General features: G+C 39.8%; 1 protein-coding gene across 5 annotated transcripts in view; it reads left to right on the forward strand.

Annotated features, from left to right (window-relative positions):
* The window catches only part of LOC115017559 (leucine-rich repeat and fibronectin type III domain-containing protein 1-like protein), a 283,327-nt gene that overhangs the window by 33,640 nt on the left and 235,527 nt on the right, over positions 1–14,160 (forward strand). The window lies entirely within an intron of this gene.

A 14,160-nucleotide genomic window follows, 5' to 3' on the forward strand; every position in this document is an offset into this window, starting at 1 on the left:
AGGACAGGACAGGACATTTATCAGACGCTCTTATCCAGAGTGAACTAAGTACAGGGACTTAGGGTTAAGTACCTTGCTCAGGGGCACAATGGTGACAGCCTGGTATTGCACTCCTAGTGTTTTGTTTGGAAGGCTTACCACTAGACCACTAGGCCATCACCCCCCCATGTATATTATACTATATATTCTATACTATATATATATTATATATTATTAAAAATGATATATATTTTGGCTAAAATAGTCAGTAGAAATAACAAAATGATATACTACTATAAATGACCTATAAAAAAGTATTCAATAAAATTAATAATTATTAATTCCTTTGGTATTTTGGTCATACACAGATATGTAATGGTGATTGCTGGGTATGACGTTGTCCAATTTCAAGTCTCTATTTAATCATATGATGAAGCGAGATGATGGTGTGTGTGTGTGTGTGTGGGTGTGTGTGTGTGTGTGTGTGTGTGTGTGTGTGTGTGTGTGTGTGTGTGCGTGTGTGTGCTTCACAACTAGTTCCTCACGTGCACGAGGGCCCGTCATGATGGTGTGCACTGCAACGAATGTGTGTGAAGGGTAAATGTTGGCATGTAGTGTGAAAAGCGTGTGAAGTGGTGCTTTATAAATATAAGTCCATTTACTATTTATTTCCTACGCATCCACACATTAGGTGAATTGGGGTCTTTCTCAAGGTTACTTGAGTGTGTGGTGCATTTTACCACCTGCTCGATTAATCGTCTCTCTGCTGAGCTACAGCCATTCTCACTCTTCCGTAAGCTTAGTTGCACCAGCTGTTAGGGCTCCACAATTTACCGCTTGTGTCACCAATTCATATCAGTTTGTTGTTCTCACAAAACTCCCAGTGAAGCCCCGGACAACTTCACCCTGAGCTACAAACACCTGTCGGGCTGCAGACATGTTGTTGTCTTCTATCTAGCAGATGTAATGCCTTCAAAGAAACTGGGCTCAATCCAAAGTCTGGTTACTTTGTGAGAATATGTTTTGACGGATCATTCCCCACAGTGCACTTGGATTTTAAGAACCTTCCTCAAGTTGACACTGTAATACGAATTATAACTTTCTTTGTGTATGTGTGTTCATGATGTTTCCTTATGGCTGTTTTTCTCCATTAAATGTGTGTGTCAGTGTGAGTCTGTACACTTTGAGGTTTCTTTATAAGTAAGCCTCCACACTGGGCTGCGTGTCTTTATGTACAAAGACACACTCAGACACTAATAGTGTGTGTTTTCCTGAATACTGTATATATAAAGGACAGGGACAGGCTTTCTGCTGACTCGTGCACAGCTGATGGCATGTGTGTGTGTGTGTGCGTGTGCGTGTGCGTGTGCGTGTGCGTGTGAGGTGGGTTACATTTGTGTATCTATACAACCAATGTGTTTTTGATACATTCTTTATTTACATACTGCATGCCAAAACAAGGTCAAATTGCATTCTAAGTTACCATATGACCGGTTGCTGGCAAACAATGCAGCGTTTAAACGGCAATTTTTTAAGCCGATTGTGTCGCTGTGCTCACTCCACATGAAACGCACCGGGGTTTCATTACATCACTTCCAGCAAACTTCACAGAGAACAATGGTGGAAAAACACCATCAGTGATCTTTTTTAACTGGATGTTCTCTGGTCCAGCTCAGCTTTTACCTGCTATGGATTCCTGCACCATTAGAGTGGAAAAACTGTATCACGTCATGTGGCATCAGATGGTGGTGATGCTATTACATAAAGATTTGTACAGCTTGTTTCTTCTTGTATGTGCTACAATGTTAAAGTATTATATGATAAATCTTTAATACACGTTTACTTCTGGCATCTTAAGCTAAAGTCCTAACTTTGACTCTGCAGGACTTTATTTCAAGATGCTGTGCAGCCGTTATACAAATTAAATTGTCCTGGGTAAGATTCACAGATGAGTCGTTTAGCTAACTTATCAAGCGTTACTCACAATGACTGCACCAGTATAAGCTGAAAGAAGCCGCACTTCCTGCATCACCCACAGTACAAGTGTCAAATAGGAGAAGCTGTAAGAGGAGTGCAGGGACAGAAGAAGGAAGACATATTCCTGTGTCCATAAAAGGGATCTTGTACTCATACAGCAGCGTGCTGGGGCATGTAATATAGAGATACAAGTTGTAAAACTAAGACATTTCTCCACTATATGTTCTTTTTATCAGCTCAGGTGGTAAAAGGTGTTGTGAGATAACACTTACACAGACTGCAAATAATTTTAAGATAATTAAATATTATCCAAGAAAAATAATCCTGTCAAGCACCATCTGCATTAGAGTATTGTTTCAAGGTTACTGGTCTTCTCTTTCTCAGTTATTACATTTATTTTATTTTTTAGCTTGAGCTGACACAAACCAGTCTGGAAAGTAAATTGCCACATTTACATCCCAAACATGTATTTGGTAAAAGACAAATATTTCCAAACATTTTGCAGACAGAACCTCCAGGTAGTAACTGATTATAAACGTGGATGTAGAGTTGAAATGAAAGGACTGATGTAAACTAGTTGAGTGATCCTCATCTTAACATGACAGAACTGGTCTGGAATGGCTATTGTCAGGTTTATTGCTAAGGTCACCTATGGTGCAAGAGCAAATACTATATTATATATATATATATATATATATATATATTTATATATATATATACACGTTTGTGCACATGTACGCAGAGTACGTAGAGACGGTCACACCGCACAACCACAATTATTATTTAGACATGCGCACGCGCCAACGCCCTCTCTCTCTCTCTCTCTTCCACACACACACACACACACACACACACACACACATATTATATTTTGTGTGTTTTGACATGTATTATCTTATTAATCAATGTTTTTGGAATATACATTCTGGTTTGTTTAATGTTGTACAAGAGTGAGTATTGTCAACCTCTACCATCAAATAATTCAGAAATCATTCAACCTTTACTAGCTATTGATATGGTCAATTTGTTTTAATTATTAATCAGATTTCCTAATTCATATTGTATATTGAGACTTTTTCCTGAGAATACATTAACTGGTTATCATTTCCCTCTGATTCAGAGCTTCTGATGAGGACTTGGTGCCTATTGAGCGGACTTGGTGTAAATGAAGTCATACTAATTAATATAAGACTTAGATATTGGATATATTTATCATTGAATATAATTATTATTATTTTTGATCATGATTAATTCCTTCTTGATAGACATTGTAATGTCAGTTTGAGCTAATGCACCTTCTTCATTGTAATGCCAGGTATTATCAACCCCTATTTATGATTTTATGAGTAATAATTAGGACTTGCTCATACCAGAACCCCAACATACAGTAATGCTGGCGTAGCAGTGATCCAACAATAATGCAGTGACTAACTCTAATGAGTTTGACCCCAGAGGGAGGGATGATTGACTTGAGTCCCTCTCAGTCGCAGTGTGTTCGGTCCCACAGGGCGACTGCTCCACCTGCCTCATGTTGTGTTTAATATGCAGGAGCAGAGAGGAGAACACTCAGTCCATGTGGACTGATGATGATCACGATTACACATCAGAATGACTGGAGAGCCTCTTCTCACCACTCTCACTCTCTCTCTTCCTGTCTTTCTCACTTGTAGCCTCTCTACCTTGTGCAAACACACTTGCAGACTGTCCTTCCATATAAAAATATGCAGACACACACACTAGCCCTGCAAATCTAATTGTCTGCCATTTCCTCCGAGAATAGAACAGGGTGGACGCAGCACCCGCAGGGATCTGATTAACTGTGTGTGTGTGGGGGGGGGGGGGGGGTGTTCCCTCTCTGCAATCTGATTAATGCAGAACAGGGAAGATGAAAGGGTCTACTCTCAGCCAATCACCGAGTGAGTGTGTGTGAAGAAAGGCGATAGCGTCCGCTCAGACAATCGGTCATTGGATATCCCAGATCCTTTTCAATTTTCTACATCATTTGTTACATTCATTTAACCACAGCAGCTAATGCAAATACAGTTTCAGTGCGAGTGAACCTCTGCTGACGTTGTACAATAAAGACCACTTGATATTAATACTACAAGCTACATGTAACCCAATCACCTACCAATCATACCGGCAGGTAATCAGAAGTGTTGGAACATGAGCATGGTGCGCGGTGTATGCTAGATCTTCAGTGCTATCCTCGCGCATTTCAACCACCTTTGAATAACCAAATTGTCATTTGACGTAACCACCTCTCACTTTACACCGGCAGTAACCTTTATTGAGCGGGAACGCTGCGGTGCTCAGTCCTCGTATCTGAAACATTGATTGTCTATAATCCACAATCCAAAATAAAATGTATGGAAAAAAGATAGACGTAATTATTTCCAAAATTCACAACATGTTTTTATTACACTTAATATTTAGTTGTACGGAATGTGTCAGGATGCGTTGTCACGAAGAGACATTTCATATATTCAAAGAATGTGTCATTAAACAAGAACAAACTCACAACAACCGATCACATTTACTCATACATGACTCCTAAGCAAGTTAAGAAATAACATAATCCGAATTTTACAGGCTTCCTCTGAGAAACTCGCCAACACGCAAACTAAAGGGGACAGCATCCGCAACCTCCGTGGCTGATCAGTCAAGCCTATACAAAATTGCCAAAATCTGTTCCTCGAATGGTCACTTAAGGCTGGCTCTTGAATTTGTGTTGGTCATGCTTAGCTGACAATAATGCGTGTGACATTTTAAAACATATTTCTTAATTATCATCATATTTATTACATATGTTTTTATTTGCAGAGAAAATGAGGCAATCTTGGTGAGAATGAATAAATAGTCCCTGTGTTGATTTAAGGAGTCTTTTTTGTTACTACTGGTTAGAGGCCGAGTCAAACACTTCTGAATTCTTCACATAGTAGTTTTCAGTATGAGCCGAAATAATAGTTAATAGTCAAAAGTTTAAACAGTTTCACTGAATGCAGCTAACAGCAAGTTTACACTACACAAGTTTAGTTTGTTGTGTCGACAATTTTTGATTGATTGTCAACAAAACCGATGTTCGCTACGTTCGACGTCGACAGCTACGACCTAAAGCCAAGGAGTGCGCACGATACGGGGCGAGGGAAATATCAGGGAGGATTCGTAACACCTCCAAAGGAACATCAACAAGCACGACTATGACTTGACTGAACTTTGAATGTTTAGAACGCGGCTCAGACCCCGGAGAACCTGCTACAGTCTAAAACACAAGTTCAACCCTGTTTCTGCTTCAAAACTAGGTGGGGGGCTGAAATTACAGACCCCAGCGTAACCGACAACACAGTACCAGCGTTTTTTCCTGCAGGCTCTTATGCTCTTTCTCTGGAGAACTCACTCTGTTACAGAAAGCTCCAGCACTGTCCTCTCACTCAGATTTAACATATAAATGGCTAATTCAAGCAGAGAAGTCTAAACATTAAGACCCCCATGGAGAGCTGGAAGTATGATCACACAGCTGATAAATAGTTTCTGCACCAGGAGACGTGATGGTATTCCTCCAGGCTTCACTCACTCTCCAAGGAGCAAATCGGAGTCCACAAAACTCTAAAACTGTCTCCTTACAGTGATTCAGATCTCTGCAGCGGTGTACAATCACAGTTATTTATCATCTGGACAAAGGATATCTAATCTCTATCTGCAGTACGCACGTATTCTAATAGAACAAGGAATGGCCGACATTTGACTTCCTCTCCCCACCTAACTCTGTTTCTTTCTGTTTGACCTTTATCTCGTCAGGCTTTACATACAATTCTTCTGCTTTCTTTTCCTCACTAGGACATTTTTTTTACAAGTTCCAAAATTAACATTCACCAAATGACAGTACACTCTCTTTTGGAGAAATCAATAGAAGGCCACCCTCCCCTCGTGCTGGGAGCTTTGTGAAACGATAACATTTAAATGCCATATGTCAGCTATATTTAGTTCTTGCTTTTCTGTCTGCTCCCAACTTAACATACAGCTCACATTTACTCATGTCTCCGTTCTCTTCTTTCTCACTTTTTTTTTCTGATTAGAATGCATATATGCATGGTTAAGTGTGCATTTTTGCAAGTAATTTCATATTTATTTAAATATTTGTGTTTGTGTGTTTATAGAGGATGGTGGGATGTTTTTGAATCCCGATACATTTTGTGAACTATTTTCTGCAGGTTTTATTATGTAAGTGTAATGCTCTCACTGCCTCACTTCCTTTTCTTACAGCCTTTTCCTTTCTCTCATCTTCTCAACATGTTTTCTCTCTCTCTCTCTCTCTCTCTCTCTCTCTCTCTCTCTCTCTGTCTCTCTCTCTCTCTCTGTTCTCCTTTATCACCTGTTCCTTTTCCTCCTCAACATGGCTTCTCTTTTAGCCTAAGTGGTGTTGCTTTTTTTGGCCTTTTTTTTTTTAAATCATTGTCATGCACACACACACCATCTTTCTTTCCCACTTCCCCATCCCTACTCTCTCTCTGTAACACATTATTTATTCTTTCTCGCTTCTCTTTCTCACTTTCTTCCATGATCACGCTCTCTCTTTTTTTGTACTCTCTCTATGTCAAGTTGTTTAATTCCCTCTTTCTTCGTCTATTTCCCATCCCTCTCTCTCTTTCTGCTCCTCAGTTGATCATAATGTTAATATCAGTTGAGATTTCCACCATCAAAGATGTCTGATGAATAATAATTATGAGACAATTACTGCTTGGAAAGATAGGAGAGCTGTACACCACACACACAGCCAGCTTTTTAGATGCTTTTCCGTGTTGCTTAGATGTTGCTTAGCTGCGGGCCCAAGTAGCCATCTTTTGCTCTCCTGACTTCATGCTCGAGGTTTTCATCAGCAGTGGTCATATTGTCTATTGATTGGCTCGAGTCGTAGTTTCTGTATTACTGTAATAGAAGATGCTTTAGGGCGTGGCTACTTTGTGATTAACAAGTCACTACCACAACGTTTGGCTGTTTTCGTTTTAGAACTTTAATCCTCTCAGAGTGTGTTTTAAGACCATGAAAGTTAATTGTAACATTTTGGTCGCGTAAAAATGTTTATTCAGCATTTGGTCGTACTTAGCTCTCCCCTGTCCTGTCAGTTCTGCTTCCAAAAAGCAAGATAGCGACGGCCAAAATGGCAAAAGCCAAAGACGGCCAAAAGGCAAAACTTGAGGCCTCAAAACCCTAGTGCCAATGGGTGATGTCATGGTGACATCTTCCACTTCTGTTATACAATCTATGGAGCTAGGCCCTTGTCAGCTCCCAAGAGTCTCGGAGACACACAAGATTCCCTACCACGACGTGAGCAGCACAGGGAAGAACAGCAGTGATGATATAAATCGAATTGGATGGCGAGGACATGTCTTCAGAATGGCCCAAGATGGAATCCCAGAGGTTGCACTAGGATTGACTCAATCAGTGAAAAAGAAATACGGTCGGCCCAAAACAACTTGGTTGTTTCAGAGTTCACTCTGACGCTCGGAGTGACTATTTACCAACACACCCATATTGTCATAGTAGTTGTCAGTACAAGTGTTGTATGAGTGAAAATAGTACATGCCTCTATTGGAATTAATGTAGTATTGTAAATGTATAGATAGTTGTAGGTGTTTTAATATTTGTCTCACTATACTAGTTCATGATGAAGGTGCCCTCTGTAAAAACATACGCAAGGGCAGAACATGGGGGGATCTTGGTGTGATCAGATCTCAGCAGTAAAACAGGGTAAGGCACATATTTGGTTAAGATTAGATCAAACCCTGGTCATAACTGATATGAATCTATATCTATATGTGCTAAATGTATACCCCCGGTAGACGCTCCTTATTTTGAAGAAGACATTTTTGAAACTCTCCTTTAAGAAATCGCCTATCTCCAGGGCCAGTGCTTCTAACTGGAGATCTGAATGGACAGATTGAACAGGAATTGAACCTGATGTTATCGACCTACAGGGAAACCACCATGTGTTTGGTGACCCCCCCCCCCCCTGTTTGCCACACCAACCGATCGAAACAACCTTAACTCTGAAATAAATCATATTGACAAGGAGATAGTGCATCGCTGTCGGGCCTTAGGCCTATACATAGTTAATGGTAGGTTGAGAGGGAATTCTTTAGGGAGATGCACATACTCCTCAGCTCTAGGGTCTAGTGTTGTGGACTATGCAATCACTAAAACATTAGAAGAAACAAACAAAACTCCCTTGATTTCAACTCCAACTAAATCTCTTAGGCCAAGAAGAGCTTGTGTCTCAGACAACATTAAAAACAAAATGCTGAAATGCCCCAGAGATGCAGGGTGCAGTATTGAAGATGTTCTATGTCGTATTGCAGTCGGGATGTTACCCTGACATCTGGTGCAAAAGACTAATTTCCCCCTTTCATGAGAGACAGATCAGACCCTACTAACTCCTGTGGTATCTGTGTCAGCAGTCGTCTGGTAGATGATCCTGAAGTATTTTAAATAAAAGAATATTACATTTCCTCCAAAAACACTGCACCACTGACCATGTATATACCCTTCACACTTTAATTAACAAACATGTACACCAAACAAAAAATGGTAAGATCTTCACTTTTGACTATATTTGGCATGAAGACCTCTATTACAGGCTTCTAACAGTGTGGTGTAGGGGGCAACATGTATGATCTGGTTAAATGAATGTGTTTAGAAAATAAGTGTGCTGTTAAAGAGACAAACAAACTCAATTATTCACCCAGAGAAGAGGTGTTGGACTTTATCTGGATCAATGTGCTTTTCAAAAACGGACCAGGTGTCAGCAGAACAAATACCAGTTTACCATTAATAACCATATCATCGACCTTAGTATGAGCTACACATACTTTGGTTTAACCGTAACAGCATCAGGAAGTTTCAACATGGATGTGAATGCACTAAAAGAAAAAGCTTGAAGAGCTCTACATGCAATTAAGAGAAAACGTTTTTGCCAAATTCCATTTAACCACAGTGACCACACACTGGCAACCCAAACAGGAAGACACTGTTGGACTGGTGAGGCTGACAGAGATGCACTTCCTCCTAAAATGTGAAACATTAAATGAAATAGCATTTATTTTAATCCCAGTTTTCAAAGAATTTAATGACCTCAAAATTAAATAATTTCTATACAACAATCTCAATGTTATCTTTATGTTGAGTTGTGTATTAAATTACTTTTGTATGCTGATGCTTTGGCAACACTGTTCTCTCAAACGTTCAACTAAATGGAGAGAGAGAACAAAAAGTCAAATATCTGCGTAGATTTGTGGGAAGGAATTTCTGTGCTCCAGATATCAGTCTCTGATCTGTTTCTGAAAAATACTTTCATGTGTTTGTCTTGCGGAAGTGGGACAAGGACATTGTTTTTTAAGTCACAACTAAGTTTCAAGTATGAAGCCCAGAGCCAAGTCTCAAATCATGACAGGAAAGTCCCAAACCTTTCTTCAGGTCCTAGACACGTCATTATGTGCACTATAATGTCTATAATATATAATATAATATCTAATTTAATAGCATTTGGCAGCTCTTTTACCATCTGCTCGCACAGTATGACTGGCTAAGTGATGTTAAAATTGCAAGACAGCATTGTATTTGTATCGGCTTCATAACTAAACATGGGATGCTGTGCATGTAAGTGAACTATACAATTGAATTCTGCCTTCAGTCTTTTTACTCGATCTCTATTGATATGTATCTCAATCTTCTCTAAACAACCACCCCCAAAACACATAAACGCACTGACTCACTGAATGCTCTCCTCTCTGATCACAACACTCTTATGTCTCTATCTTCGGTTACATCTGTGTGGGTGCGTGTGTTTGTGTGTGTATGCGTGTCATCAGCTGGTGAGTCAGTTCTTCTTGCTCGAGGATCAACCAGGAATAAACACACAGGAAACTCTCAGATTTGGTTACATGATGTTTTTCTCATCAGCGATCACATAGCCTCCAACTCTTTACTCTACTTCACACATATGGCGTGAATTGCTTGTAGCACTATTAATTAGGAATTATTTATTTAATTTTTCAAAATGCTAGTATTCTATTTCGACTATCGAGACTGAAAGTTTATTTAACTAAAATACTTTAACATGAAGTTGATTTAATAGCGGGGCACCACTCTCTATAAAAGAGAGAAAATTAATAGTAAAATTAATTAATACAGATATATCCATCCATCGTCTACCGCTTATCCGGGGTCGGATCGCGGGGGCAGCAGCTCCAGTAAGGAACCCCAATCTTCCCTTCTCCGGGCCACATCCGCCAGCTCCGACTGGGGGTTCCTGAGGCGTTCCCAGGCCGGTGAGGAGATATAATCTCTCCACCGAGTCCTGGGTCTTCCCCGAGGTCTCTTCCCAGCTGGACGTGCCTGGAACACCTCCCTATGGAGGCGCCCAGGTGGCATCCTTACTAGATGCCCGAACCACCTCAACTGGCTCCTTTCAAAGGAGCAGCGGCTCCACTCCGAGTCTCTCACGGATAGCTGAGCTTCTCACCCTATCTCTAAGGGAGACGCCAGCCACCCATCTGAGAAAACCCATTTTGGCCGCTTGTACCCGTGATCTCGTTCCGATATATATTCTCTTAAATTAAAATCATAAATTGACTAGAACATAACTCAGAAAAATAGTTTTTTTTGGTCAAGGAACCACATAGATCACGCTCATCACACCAGTTTTGTCTTCGTAAATTGACGGATGTTGTTTGTCTTATGAGCCTTCCTCTCAGATGTTAGAAAATTAGCTGTATGTAAGTCAACAGTGTGAAGTGCAGAGGTCAGAGTCGTGGCTCCTGCATATGATTCATGCTTCTCTTTCTGCCATGAAAATGACTCACCACTAAAGGTCAAATGTAATCTTTGTTGTTTGTATAGTTTTGTTGCCCTGTAGATGGGCAGAAAATAAAAAAAGGCTCCAGCTATTGATCTGTCTGATGTAGTTTAGAATTCTTTTTTCCCTCCCATTATAGAAATAAGTGGTACTTTTGCTTTTCAGAAATCACCATACCATGCCCAATTAGACTCCCAGCTTTTACTCTCTTTCATGCTAACACTCGCACACAAACACACACGCGCACTGTGAAATAAGCACATTGAGTTTCCTGTTTAGATCACTTGACCCTGATGTGAATGAGTGGATCTTTTCAATGGGAGGTGGAGAGTTCTGAGAGAAAGGAGAGTTGCATAAAGAGAAGGAAAGAAAGATGCTGTATATGATGGATTGATACTCCCTCTCACTCTAACACATGTACACACGTACTGTTAAAGCAAGTAATATATTCTTTCCTAATTGTACCTGATTAATACTGAGAAAGGCTTTTAACGATATATCTGTATCACGGTATTAAAATGAACAATTAATGCATATAGTGCTGCTAACATTTATTTTTCTTACACAGCCATTTTACTTCTGATTTAATAAAAGGTTCTAAGTTTCAATTATAATAAAGTGATTGTTAAACCACAAAACATATATATATATTTTCAATGGTAATTGTAACTGATAATAACAACAGCAAAAAACAACAATAATGATGATAATAATAATAATAATAATAATAATAATAATAATAATAATAATAATAATAATAATAATAATGATAATAACAGTGTACCGTGAAACCGTGATTTGTTTTGTTTTTTTAGGTGGTTATCGTGGCATAGAAACATCTCATACCGTTACATACAACCCTTATCAGGACAGGTAATAATACATCTGCACTAATTGCAGACATATTGTTTCCGTGTTCATTTAAGCAGTGGAGCACAAACTACTTCAAGTCAAATGTAGAAAATATGAATTATTTATTTTCTTTTTCTTTGTTTTATTTCATCAGGCGGATGCTTGAAAGCATCTCTGTGAGATGTTAAGAGGACCCCTCAAGAGAAAGCAACACTCTGTAAATATCAAATATATGAACATTTCATATCATTCTCATATTTAAAAACAGTAATAGCATTCAATAAAATTTGCATTTGTGAACGGTTTACAACGCACGGGACATTGACTCCAGAGACCAGAGTCCTGTTGGATGTTGGATGTTGGATGTTGAATGTAGGCTACAAAAACACTTGGCTAAGGTTATCCGTTGTTTAGTTCAGGACAGGTGGACTTTCTGCTGAAAACACATCTGCCTGCATCAGGAGCATAGAATGTATAAGAAGTGGAATACATTTTTTCAGCCGTCGCCATCTTAGTTTTTTGGAACCTCAATTGACAAGAGAGGGTGAAGTACAAGCAAAAAGAAGACACTGTCTAAAAAAGACATATTTAAGCAACAAAGCTATTCCTAAAAAACAATGTATAGACCTATACCAAACGCCTCTCGTCCTCTGGGCAAAGTCACCCCTCAGTGTGTGCAGCGGAGAACAGGTTGTTACATCGCTATGTATTTTAAGTGCTTCAGTGTTTCCCATGTCTCTCTCCTCGGCTGTGTGTAGACTGGCTGTGTGCTGCAGCGAGCCGGAGCCAAGCACAAACACACACAGTGCAGACAGTCCACAGCGGTCAAACAGGATTCTCACAATGTTGTGTGGATATGTGGTTGTGTTTATTTGTGATTTAGCACGTACCCGCTGTGAAACAATCAGAAAAATAACGTTGTATTCCTTTGATTCACTGCTTTGTTCTTGCCAACGCCGGGCCATGTTTGAATGCTGTGTGTTTACAAACAGCAACCAACAATGCTACCTACTATTTATACTTTAAAGTTCTAAGACAAAAAACTCAGACAACACCCAAACCGGACAACACCGTTGTAGCAACCTCTCAGAAGGTAGCCACGCCCCAAAGCATACGCTGCTTTACCATCTATTTTACTCTTATTATGTCGCCCAGAATCGCCCTCTGGTGGCCATTCCAAAGAACGCAGGTTTAATACACTCGATCTGGAGCAGCACTCATAAGAGCGGTGACACTGAACCAAAACAGTAACGTTTCGGGCTTCAAAACAGAAAAACACAAAGTCACCATAGAGCTGAGAGGAACTGCGGGGTTCAGTATTGTTTGTCCTCCTCTGAATATATGTGTCCTTTCTTTACCAATGAAAATAAGCCAAGTCAAACCAGCTAATCAAAATCAAGTGTTCTGCATAACCATGGAACAGTATGATACTTATTAATGTAGTACGGGACGGTGTAATGAGGTGTGGTGCAGTTTGTTTGATTGTAGTACAGTATGTGTGTTTGTCTGATTACATACCTACCTTGTATGCATGTGATTCCCCTTCGTGCTGTGTGTTTGCACGTGTGTGTGTGTGTGTGTGTGTGTGTGTTTTTGTGTGTGTGTGTGTGCGTGATGTGTAATTATAGCAGCTGTAAATAGGTCACACTGTGTAGCATTATCTCTGCTAATGTAGACATCTCTGCCAGGAAAACAATCGATAGCAGCTCACATCTGAGTCTCTTTGTCTTCATCTGCTTTCAGCGTCCTCCATCTCTCTCTCTCTCTCTGCATCTTGTGTTTCTATCCTCCCGTCATCCTATTCTTATCCTATTTATTCACTTTCTACCTTACCATATATTCTTCTGTCTTTATACGTGTGGGTTAATATATTCATATTTTATGCCTCAACTAAATTTTGGATATTTGTTTTTCTGTCCTGAGAAGCCTCAGGCTCACTGAGAGTCATAAGTATGCCTGACTGAGTTATATGCAGTTTGGGAGAATTCTACATATTAAACACAAAGAAAGCAAAGGACAAACTTCTTCTACTCACTAAAGGGAGAAGTAAAAGGGCTGTCTGAGTCTTGACCTCTGACCCTGAGAGAGTTCCAATGACTGTTTACAAACATTCTGCTCCGTCTTGATTCTTTAATCCAACTTTTTTAGTCCAGTCTTTTTTATCCTCTTTAACATGTGATTAAATACATAATTTGGTCTGAATGAGTAACAATAATAAAAAGGTAAAAAGTTAAACTGACACCAGTGTTGGTAAATTAAGCCAACTAGTGCAGTGCCCATTGGGGATGTGTTCGTGCCGCTGCTTGTTGGGTTTCAAAGTGAGTCTATGCACACATTTAAAGCAGCAACGCCACAGTCGGCGCATCATGAGTGCAAAAGCTCCCATGAAAACGTTGTGGCCTCAATAAAGTCAAAGCCCCATTAAATGTGGAGCCCCAGGTTTGATGAACGCTTTGGAAGAAAGTCAAAGTTCAGACTGGCCGACATCATAGACCAGAGAT

The sequence above is a fragment of the Cottoperca gobio genome, chromosome 13, assembly GCF_900634415.1.
Source record: "Cottoperca gobio chromosome 13, fCotGob3.1, whole genome shotgun sequence".
In the NCBI taxonomy this organism is placed as follows: Eukaryota; Metazoa; Chordata; class Actinopteri; order Perciformes; family Bovichtidae; genus Cottoperca; species Cottoperca gobio.